The 11,507-nt window shown below is 49.8% G+C and overlaps 1 protein-coding gene across 32 annotated transcripts in view; it reads right to left on the bottom strand.

The window, feature by feature from the left end:
- KCNMA1 (potassium channel, calcium activated large conductance subfamily M alpha, member 1) overlaps positions 1–11,507 on the bottom strand; it is a 697,075-nt gene that overhangs the window by 684,295 nt on the left and 1,273 nt on the right. The gene's annotated exons all lie outside the window — the stretch shown is intronic.

Genomic DNA, 11,507 nt, shown 5'->3' with positions numbered 1-11,507 from the left:
AGTATGGGAGGATCACCCCTTCGGACACTCCCCTTGGCCACAGAAACTGCGGTCATCTGGGCCCCGCTTCTGGCAGCTGGAATGCTCCGTGGAACAGGGCTGAGATGAACATTCTTGTTCTGGGGTTGCTTCTGAGGCAGGTTAAGAAAACTTAAAACTTAAAATTTAAACCTCAATAGTAGTGTGGCTATATCCTTAGAAGTAACAACATAGTCACAAAAGCCTGCTTCTGAGACCTTTTTTAATGACAAGTTTGATGGCATTTCCGATGGGGTCTGTGTCCCCAGATTGCAATTCTTAAATATGCCATCTCATCAAAGCCAATACTGATGTTTTGGGTGTGTGTCCATCAAATGTCACTCTTGTGATTTCTAGAACTGCTCCCTGATCCCACTGCCCTGAGTAAGTTACTCCTGGGTTCTTTTTTTTTTTTAATATATTTTATTGATTTTTTACAGAGAGGAAGGGAGAGAGATAGAGAGTTAGAAATATCGATGAGAGAGACATCGATCAGCTGCCTCCTGCACACCTTCTACTGGGGATGTGCCTGCAACCCAGGTACATGCCCTTGACCGGAATCGAACCTGGGACCCTTCAGTCCGCAGGCCGACACTCCATCTACTGAGCCAAACCGGTTCTGGCACTCCTGGGTTCTTTATCAGGTAAGATGAGAGCATTGAAATCTGATTTAAGAAATGGCTGCATATTGAAATCATTGAGTCGGAGAGCATGTTAACATATGAGAAAACTGGGGCCCAGAGACAGTGACCAGCCTAAGACGCCATAGCCACGCACACATCAACATAAAAAACCCAGTAGTCCCTTCACTTCCCCGTAAGAGTAAACACCAGGAAACCAGAGTCTGTGGCAGAAAGAGGGCTGTTCTGTCTGCTCTTCTGCTCCCAGTGTGGATGCCATCGAAATCGAACCAGGCCCACCTGGCACTTCTCCTGGGACTGCCAGTTACCAATGCTCAGAGGAAGGATGGCAGCCGCCCCACCAACAAAGGTGAGCGCCGTGGTGGAAAATGTGTCTGGGAAGCAAATGTGCCCAAAGATAACGGGGGTCATCTCTAGGAGGTGGGAATTGAAAAAAATTTTTCTTTTTAAAAAATTGTGGTAAAATAGACAAAATTGACCATCTTAACCATTTCTTAGTGTACAGTTGAGTACACATCATTTTACATTCCCACTAACAGTGCACAGTGTGTGCAAACCTTCACGTCCTCGCCAACACTTATTATTTTCTGAGTTTTTACACAGTAGTCATACTAGTGGGTGTGAGGTGTCCTTTTTTTCCAGCATATTCGCTTTATTATGCATAACTTTTTCATTTTGCAAAACTGATATTCTAACCCCATTGAACAACTCGCCATTCCCCAGCCCCTGGTAACCTGCAATCTACTTGCTGTCTCTATCAATGGTGACTACTCTCGGCACCTCATGTAAGTAGAACCGTACAGTAGTAATCCCTTTGTGTCTGGCTTATTTCACTCAGCTAACGTTTCCAAGATTCATCCGTGTTGTAGCCTGTGTCAATGCGTCCTTCCTTTTTCACCCTAATACTCCACTGCATGTATATACCACATCCACCAACGGGCACTTGGGTTGCTTCCACCTTCGGGCTGTTATGAATGATGCTGCTGTGCATGTAGGTGTACAAATATCTTCTTTTGGATCTGTGCCCAGAGTGGATCTGCTGGGTCATAATTCTATTTTTTTTTAATTTTTCGAGGAACCACCATCCTGTTTTCCACGGTGGCTGCATCACTTTACATCCCACCAGCAGTGTACAGGTGTCCAAGGCTCCCAGCCCCACCACCACTTGCTGTTTTCCGGGTTGGATAGAGCAGGCACACTCGCGGGAGTGAGGTGTGAGGTGTCCTTTTCTTTCAGTGCCTCTGCACTGCCCGCATTTTCTATAAAGAATATACTATGGCCCTAACCGGTTTGGCTCAGTGGATAGAGCGTGGGCCTGCGGACTGAAGGGTCCCAGGTTCGATTCTGGTCAAGGGCATGTACCTTGGTTGCAGGCACATCCCCAGTGGGGGGTGTGCAGGAGGCAGCTGATCGATGTTTCTCTCTCATCGATGTTTCTAACTCTCTATCCCTCTCCCTTCCTCTCTGTAAAAAAATCAATAAAATATATTTTTTAAAAAAGAATATACTGTGCATTTAGGGTGAAGGACAAAAGTGTAAAACGCAGAAATTGCAAAAGAAATTTTATGGGGAAAATAGGGTTGCACATGAACTTAAGAAAAGGGTTTCTTTTTTAAAACTGAGGCAAGCCCGTGACTTCTCTGTTGGGTTCAGCTGGAGACGCCATCCCATAACCTTCAAGAATCTTCCCACTGATCAGCTGTGCTGCCACAGTCAGTCCACCGGAGGAGTGACCGTGACTCCTGGGCCACTCGGACAGCCCCAGTAAGCCCGGGAGGAAAGTGCTCCCAGTGCACAGAGAAGAAAAACCATGTCTGAAGCTGTTGCCAGCTGAAGTTGGTCATGAAAACCCCCAGCACCTGGATAAACCCCCTTCTTTTTCAGATCTTTCTGCCACGCCTCAGAGCCCTGTCTCTGGTTCTCCATTTGATTACTGCCCCACGCCCACTTTCTCACCTGCCAGAGCCACAAAGGGTCCACTCCCCAAGTCACAAGTTCCATCAGCAACTTCTCACAAAGAGGAGCGAGATTCTCTTGTATAACAAGCCCACAGGGAAGATCCCAGGAAGCCTCGACCCTGGTGCCTGGGTCACAGGGCCACAGGCCCACAGAGCAATTAATCAGATGGGACTTTCCACTAGAAAAGCTAAAACCTTCCAAAACTGAAAGCACTCTTTCCACTGTTCTTTCTATATCGCTTCACTCCTTGGGGGTAAGGTCTCCTGTCACCATTTATGTAGTAAGACAAAGAGACTAAAGTAAAATCCATCCGATTATCTATTTATCCAACCTCTAGCTTCCCTAAGAGAAGTCCTCATTTCCTACGTGTAAACACCTCCCTGCACCCCTGCCCTCCCTCGCCTTCGCCTCCTGTATGTTCTCTTTTCCACGCTGGCTTCTTCCTGCTCTGCACAACAGGGGAAATGGCAGCGCCAGTATCTGGAAGCCCAAGAGAAGAGAAAAGATGAGCAGTTGGGCAGGAATGATCTTCAATTCTAGGCGGCACCTACATTTAAATGACGCAAAAGCGGCTCAAGACTGTCTGTTCTCGCTCCTTTAGAGCTGACACACAGAAAGCAGAGCCCAACTCGGGCTTCTTATTAACAAAGGATCCACACTCTACATCTGGATTCTTGGCATGGCCCCAAAGCTACATCTGCTCTCGGCCAAGCCCAGCACTAAACTGTGCAGGAAGATAAACTTTGGAGACACAGGCACGCGCCATAATGAAGAGGCGACCTGATGGCCCAGGGGCAGCCAAAACCTCCTCCCACAGCTTCTGCACAAGACCAGACAGATTTCAAAGGGCAAACCAACAGCCAGATTGGGCCATTTTCCCAAACTTTAAAGAATGGAGCAAAAGGACACCCCAAGAGAGAGAAAGTGTCCTGCACAGGAGCAATACAAGTTAAGGGCGTTGTATGTCTCAACAATGTTGCTGACACCTCAATACTGCCCACCTCTGGGTCTTCCTGGGCTGGATTTAGAATTTGAAGCCTATCGTATACCAAGATTTGTTCCAAGGGTCCTGGAAATGAACCAAAACAAAGAGGGACTAATGCAAGGAGAAAGATCTTTCAATTCATTCTAAGGGGCAGGGGATCCCCAATGGAATGGTGGCCTCAGGAGATGGTGGACACCCTCATATGCTCTGGCGATGGGCAGAGGGCTCCCAGCGTGGCCCAGACACCAGGGTTCTGAGGCTTCCTGCAGGACTGGGGAGGAAGCAGGACCAGGCCCAAAGCCCCCTTTCACCACTCTGACTTTGTAATCCCATGTGCTTCCAAACTTGCAAGATCAAGCCCCTACTTGTTGTCCACTAACCTCCAAACTTCAGCCCCTCTGATCCTGGACTTGGCAGAAACCACTAAGGAAGAAGGGAAAAGGATGATGAGCAAAAGGAAGGAGAGAAGGAAGGAATATAGGCTTTTCTGCTGAATACTTTGGAAATACCTAGAGTGCACGGGGATGTCGCCCCTGAGAAAACCTGGTAGGGGGCAAGGAAACAGTATAAAGAACACCCCTGGCTGAGATGTTTTGAATAACTACACCTTGGGCCATGGAAAGCATTAGTTACACAGGTAATGAGCTCTTCCAGGGAGATGGCTCGGAGGCCTGCTTCCCGATGTTAAGTAGACCCATTGTGGACCTGGCGTGCAGATTACATTTCCAAATTGGCAATTAGACATAATGTCCCAAAGACAATCACCTAATAATGCCAAACACAAAGCAAATTTCATCTTCAAGCTGCCATTCTTTGGAAGCTGCCCTTCTATCCCCTGCCTGACTCATGCACCTTGTGTGCAACTGCTCATCCTGAACTAAATCCTTGTCACCCACTGGTCAAGAGAGACCAGGCAACGTGGACAATTAAAATCCAGGAGTGACTCAAACATCACTTGGTCACCAAATCAGCTCATCTCATTCACCCACAGTTTCTTCATAGCTTCTAACAAATTACACCCCCCCCAAAAAAAATACAGCAAAATGTGTTTGCACCTACTACATCCCCACCCAGCTCCCAACAAACATAGGTGCTTGCATTTATATGACTCACTTCCCGCCCTCAAGGGGTTTGAAGGAACTCAGAGATCAGACATGTGCATCCCCCATGAGAAGATAACTGGGCTCTTTTCCTTCTGACCCTGTCAACTGAAAGTCAGAGCTGGGTCTTCTATCTCCCCTAGCACCTAACTCGGTATGCAGCACACTTACTGTGCAATGAAAGCAGACACAACAACCACGGTAACCATAGATCTGAGCACCGACTGTGTGCTGGGCATTACACTAAGCCAGTGATGGCGAACCTATGACATGCGTGTCAGAGGTGACACGCGAACTCATTTTTTTGGTTGATTTTTCTTTGTTAAATGGCATTTAAATATATAAAATACATATCAAATATATAAGTCTTTGTTTTATTATTGTTGCAAAGATAAAAAAAAATTTCTATATATGACATGGCACCAGAGTTAAGCTAGGGTTTTTCAAAATGCTGACACGCCAAGCTCAAAAGGTTCGCCATCACTGCACTAAGCCCTTCTTCATCTGGGCTGCGGAGATGCTCGTGGGTCCCGTGTACTCCAGGTCCTCCCCTTGGACAATGGAACAGCATAAAGAGCACATCTCAAGGAAAAGTCCCTGAGAGAGTGAGCCGCGAAAGACCTTGCTGTGGTGAGAGGAGCTAGTTTCCATTTCATCAGCGGGATTCTGAGAGGTGCCACGGGAGGGCTGCCCAGCACAGGGCCACCCGGCTCTCCCCACTCAGCGACCAGGCCTCCAGCTCAGTCCTTTCCAGTTGGACCTCTGCTTAGGAAGGCCCACCCAGGTCCCGATGGAAAACCAGGCTGGCAGTATTGCTTTGCTCTGACTTCAAACACTCCAGAGGGAGCGGCCAGCAGCTGGCCTCCTGGAGCATCACCACAGTGCAGCCTTGGCTACACCACGAGCCTTTAATTTTGCAAGAAGGTGGTTTGGCTGGGCTGCCATCCTGGACTTCAGAAAGCCTCTCCCCTTGCAGTGTGCCCAGCTGGCAGGAGGGAGAGCCCACATGCTGGCCGCACACAGACCACACCCTGTACATCTACAGAACCCTGCTCTGGCCACCACAACCCTACCCCAAACCAGTAGCGCCAGCAGGTTCCTGGGGAGCAGGCGCCTGAACACTCAGCCTTCGCGGGAGGCGCCCAGGCTGAACCGCAGCACCTCAGAGAGGCTGAGCAGTTTTCTCGACCCGGCCGTCCAGCACAGTGACCCTTCCTCTTCTCATCCCTTCCCACTGCTGAGCAGTGGGGAATTTCCACACTTAAAAATAGGCCTGTCTTCAGGGAGGGGCTGCCAGGAGGCTGAGGCCTGGACCAGGCCCTCGCTACTCACACTGTGGTCTGCACAGCGTGGCCCTTCTGGTGTCCTGTCAGAAATGCAGAATCTCGGGGCCCACTGTGGACTTTCTGAATCGGAACCTGTACTTTAATGGCTCCTCAGGTGACTCATGTGCATATTAAGGTGTGAGAAGCCCCGGGATTAGACGGCTAGATGCTCTATCCAGCCCTTGGAGGTGGAGATCTGACACCCCAGTTGAATATTCCTTGAGCCTTCTATCCAGAATGCTAGGTCACCCCTGCCTCTGGGGGGTGGGGCCTTTGAGTTTCCTTCTCCACGTGGCCAGGGCCGGATTCCAGCCACTCGGGAAGCATTTCAACAAAGGAGGCACGCTTGCCCCCACTGCACACAGAATGGCTGTGCGATTTCAGAGGTCCCGCTCCAGGCCCGATCTTGCCTGACCCCCACGCATGACTCCATGAAGACCAGTGTTCTCAGCTGGGCCCCGGGAGCTGTGGCATCACAACACAAATACAGTTTTTTCCATGGGACTCCACAGCCCTGGAGTCCCAGGAAGGTGGTGGCGGCTGCTGTGATTGGCAGGTTAGCATGGCCACTGCCTCTGTGAGCTGGGCCATCCCTGCTGGCCACTTTGGGAAGGAGGTCCTGGCATTGCAATCCAATGCCAACCTGATTGCTTCAGCACTAGGCCTCTCTGCCCTGGTGAGGGGGTGAGGAGACAGGGAGAAAGCAGGAAAAACTGACAAAGCTGGCATTTACCCCTGCTACCAGGACCCAATGAATGTCCCCATTCAGGGAAGAAGACAGTGGTGAGACCCACTTGGCCTTGACCTAGGAATCCTTCCTCCCCCAGGCCAACTGCCAGGGCAGTTCTTCCTTTCCTCCGGATGCATGTGTGGGCAAGGGCCCTGGGCACTGGAAGCAGGGCCAGCCCATGGCTTACAGTCGCCGTGCCCTCCTAGGAAGTGCTATGAAATGGGGTTAAGGAGAGTACCTACCCCATAGGGCTGTGCTCTATTACAATCCCCAATTTGCAGATGAGGAAACTGAGGCACGTAGTAGTAAAGTCCTTGCCCAAGGTCACAGGCTGACTCTCAGGTATGCACAGCAGGCTCGACATCTAGGCGAGGCTGCTCTAAGTGAGCACAGTCAGGGGCAGCTTAACCAGTGTCTCTCCTGCAGGATTCCCCAGCCTGGGCTCTCCCAGGGGCACGCAGGTATGCCATGACTCTCCATTTCCTCACAAGGTAACTTCAAGGGCAAGTGCTCCACAGAACACACCTCAGGAAACGCTAAAACTGGTCCAGGTAGAGAGCATCCTGGTTAAGACACTGTTACCATATTGGGGGAGCAGGTCTGTGAGCTCCAGAATGGGGTTAACAGGACTCTGAGCTGAATTCTTAAAGGAATAGCTGCACCATTGCAAAACATACTGTGAGCTAGAAACTTTACCGTCTCTCAACTCCCTCCACTTCCTGACGCTGAATCAGAGAGCAGGAAGGGACATGAGGAGCCAGAATTCAAGGGATGGGGGACAGCCACAGCCGCCCAACAAACCTTTCACTTCTGATGTGTCTACAGCTCCTGGAGCCCCATCCTGTCAATGCTCATCCAGGGACTTCCGCACCATGATGCACCAGCCATCCTGCCAGCCCTCGTCCACAGAGCCTGCCTTAGCTGCCCCTCCCCAATCTGCCAGCCCTACAACAGCCAAATGCCCAACCTCAGGCTGAATTCAGGGTTTTGAGACTCCTTCTGGCTCAAAAGTTCTATTTGTTGTAGTCTGTGGCCTACAGGGGCCAAAAGTTAAGGAATCAAGAGAAAATAAACTCACCACTCGGTGGAGCTACAGCAGGTCCCATTTACAGGAGTCCTGCTAACTGCCAGGCATTTGCTGGATGCTACCTGCCCATTATTGCCACTGCTTATAAGAATCCTACAAAGTAAGCATCATTATGCTCTTTTTACAGATGAAGAATTCAAGGTTTGACATGGTTGCCAGACAAAGATGCCCTACTGATAGATGTGAGATCCAGGATTTGCACGTGAGTCTGACTATAGTCTCTACTCCAGTGTGTATTTCCATAAAGAGAGCCAGGCACAAGAAGCAAGAGCTGTCTGGATAAGAGAAGGTCAGCTGGAGTGGGACTGAGAACTTCTCCAAGGCCTAAGTGATCTCATCCAAGGAGCCTGTGAAGGTCGTCCGATGCAGCTGATCCCCAGGACGCGCGAGATGAGACACGAGGGCCAATGTGCATTGAGAATTCAGAGGCCCTGAAGCTCCAGTCCTGATTGGATGCATCAGGCCAGACCCTGGGTAATTACCAAGCCATAATGGGATCTGATATTTATATTAGTCAGGAGCCTGACAGAGAACACGTGTTGTTTTTTCAGACACAACCATGGAGACAATACCTCAATAATTCATTACATGCAGACCAGCCTGAATCAAGCCCAAACTTCTACAGGGGAACTGCTCTAGCTCAGGGCAGTAGGGAGGCCACCACATGAGGCCCCTCAGCAAACCAAAGCTCCCCAGGAAGTCGGCCTCAGCTTCCAGACCAATTAAAAGAAAAGGAGACTGTGTGCTGGACGAGGGGCAGGAGATGGAGAGAAAGACACAGGGACGCTCCGAGGCTGAATTCCTAAAGGAATGGCTGCACCATCGCAAAGCACACTGAGCTAGAACTTTACCCGGTCTCTCAACTCCTTCCACTTCCTGACACTGAGTCAGAGAGCAGGAAGGGACATGAGAACTCAGAATTCAAAGACCACGTTTTAAACACAAGAAAAGAGAGACCAGAGAGGTTAAGTGACTTCTTCAAGGTCACAGGCTGTCGGAGCAGCTCCCTGTTTGCTGCTGGACTGGACCTCAAACTGTCACAGTCCAGTCAAGAGAGAGCTCTGATGAAACACAACAGAAAAAAACAATGTGACCAAGAACAGAAAAGGGCATAGCACTGAAATGACTGTGTCCAAGGTCCCAATAGGAGGGGAATGTGATTCATGTTCCTTTTTATTTCCTAAAAAGAAAAACCCACATACAATTCTTTTCAAAATAATAGAGTCACTCACCGTTTGGGATTCAGAGGCCAAAGGTACTACCGATGCACCCACAGTCCCAGGTTCCTTTGATCAAAAAGGATGGTGTGGCCCCAGAGGCCCAATGCCTGTGACTCCACAGCTCCCTGCCGCAACGTACCTCCAGGGTAATTTCTGATGCTAAAAAGACCAGCCTTCCAATGGACCCCAGCTCCTGGCCAAACCATCTTGGGAATGAATGAAGGTGAGGGGGAACACCTGTGAGGACCAGTAGAACTCTGGGGAAAAGCAGCCCAGGTTTGCTTGAGAAACCCAGCAGTAAAGTAATTATTCCAAGTTCAAGCCAAATGCATTCTCTTTACTACCAAATACTTGGAAAGCAAAAAGAATGAAGGGCAAAAAAATTCATGACTGCAATGGACATCAAGGATAGAAAGAGTAGCTTACAAAAGGCCTAAGTTCTGACCACTTGGTTAAAGAGCTGGCTACACAAGGTTTAATTGAGCAAATCCAGAGGCAGGTAGTAAGAGATTCTGGGCATGGTTTAAAACGAACTCTGATGGTCTCAAAAGCGCCCGGACCTTGTTCTACCTCGCCTCACATCTTCCCAACCAACTGCAAGCATCTCTGATTTTTTTGTAGAAATTTCTAGTTATGTTAACTCAGAAGGTCTTAAAGCTACAAAATATAGCCTAATTATAGGAATTATTTTATTTTTCTAATGATCATTACCAAAAATCTATTTTCTTGAGAAAACTGACAGAAGTTGTGCTTGGTCATCACTCGGGAAAGAGATTCTTCATGTGAACGATATGATTAGCATTTCATCCCGGGCACTGCAGTGGCACTGATGTATACTAGTATATACCCTAGAGTAGAAAGGCATTAGAGAGTGCTTAAAACCCCAGGACTTACAAAACACCCAAACTTACTTTGATTCATTGAAAAACAAAGTTTTCATTATCATCTGCTCAGTCGCTTATGGATAAGAAGATTGTTAAAAAGTTCACCAAAATCACTCAGTCTACAAAACATTTTAGATGCACACAACCATAAGCTATCTTTCCCCTCAGGGCAGACACTGAAACTCAGCAAAGGGATGAAGACTCTTGGGGGGGCTGGGAGAGGAGAGTAAATGCATGGTTAAGAAGGTCTGTGAGCGAGCAGTGGTAAAGGGGAGAGCAACCCTAGGGACATGGTCTCAGGGTCTCATGGTTAGGGTTCTGCTTAATCTGGTGGCTGCTCTGGAAATTGGGAGGTTTTCCACCGTGACAAGTAAGGAGAAACCTCTGTCGCTGAGGCCGTAACTCCAAAGCAAACAGGCCAGCCCAGTACCTGGAGGCTCCCGAAGAAGTGGGAGAGGAAGAGAGTGAGGGCTTTAATTGTTCTCCCTTATTTCCAACACACCAGTATTTTCCAAAACACGAACGTGCTGCCACAAAACACAGCTGAGCTTCAGCACCCAACAGGATGTATAATTAATGAGGAGAGCGGGGTTCAGTTCACCCTGTGTCACCCGGAGCCCCTGTTTCCCTACCTCTTCCTGGAGCGACTAAGGAGCCTGCGACAAGTTGCTGTGCCCTGTGGAAGTCTGAGGGGCCCTCGGATGAACTTGCCCAGAAAAGGTGTGAACATTCCCAGGGGGATCTCCCTCTACCTTGCACTGTTCCCCTAACCCCCTCGATCTCCCCTCCTCCTGAAAATGCTGGCCCAGGGAGGTCCCCCAGGATGGGAACTACTCAAACAGAAGGCAGCTGGGGTCACTTTTTTCCAGTTCTTTCTTTTATATTCTGCAGTTTTCTATGCCCCCCTAACCTTCAGCCAGTGGGGGCAGGGGGCAGAGGTCAGTCTGTAGCGACCAAGCCACAGACCAGGCAGTGAGCCTAGCAACCGTACTAAAGCCAGTGAGCCTCGGTGCTGGTGGGCGTCTCTGTGCCAGGAATAGCCAAACCCCACATCCAGCCACCCCGGAAACGTCGGAGAGGAGGCTCCGCGTGAAACCGCGGCCTCCGCGGCTCCCAGGCGGACCTCCCACCCCAGCTCTACGTTGCTGGTGGCATTGCCAGGGACCTAAAGGAGGTGGCAGGGGGCGAGAATACAGATGCCCCAGAAGCTGGGGTGGGGTGGGGGGTATGTTCCAAGAGAATAGGGATGAAGAGGGAGGTGACATCAGATGTGTGACCTCGCCACACTCCTCAAGTGCCAACCTCCCTGAGTTACCTCCAAAACTGGGGTACATATCCCCAACTTTTCTCGCCCACACCCAGGTTCCCCCACTTCCTCGGGCCCTGTTCCTCCCCAGGGATTCCCTAGTCCAAAGGGTTTTCTCCTTTGCCGAAAAGATCTTCCCTTTCTTCTGACTCCACGAACTCAACTCCCAACAGGTTTCTGAAGTGCGGGCTGCCGTGCTCCCCTCGCCCACCGCTAGGAGCCGGGCAGTGGCGGTGAGCCCTGGGGCACACG

Source organism: Myotis brandtii, unplaced genomic scaffold, assembly GCF_000412655.1.
Source record: "Myotis brandtii unplaced genomic scaffold, ASM41265v1 scaffold190, whole genome shotgun sequence".
NCBI lineage: Eukaryota > Metazoa > Chordata > Mammalia > Chiroptera > Vespertilionidae > Myotis > Myotis brandtii.
The sequence above is the reverse complement of the archived record's forward strand: the minus strand, read 5'-3'. Positions and strand labels throughout refer to the sequence as shown.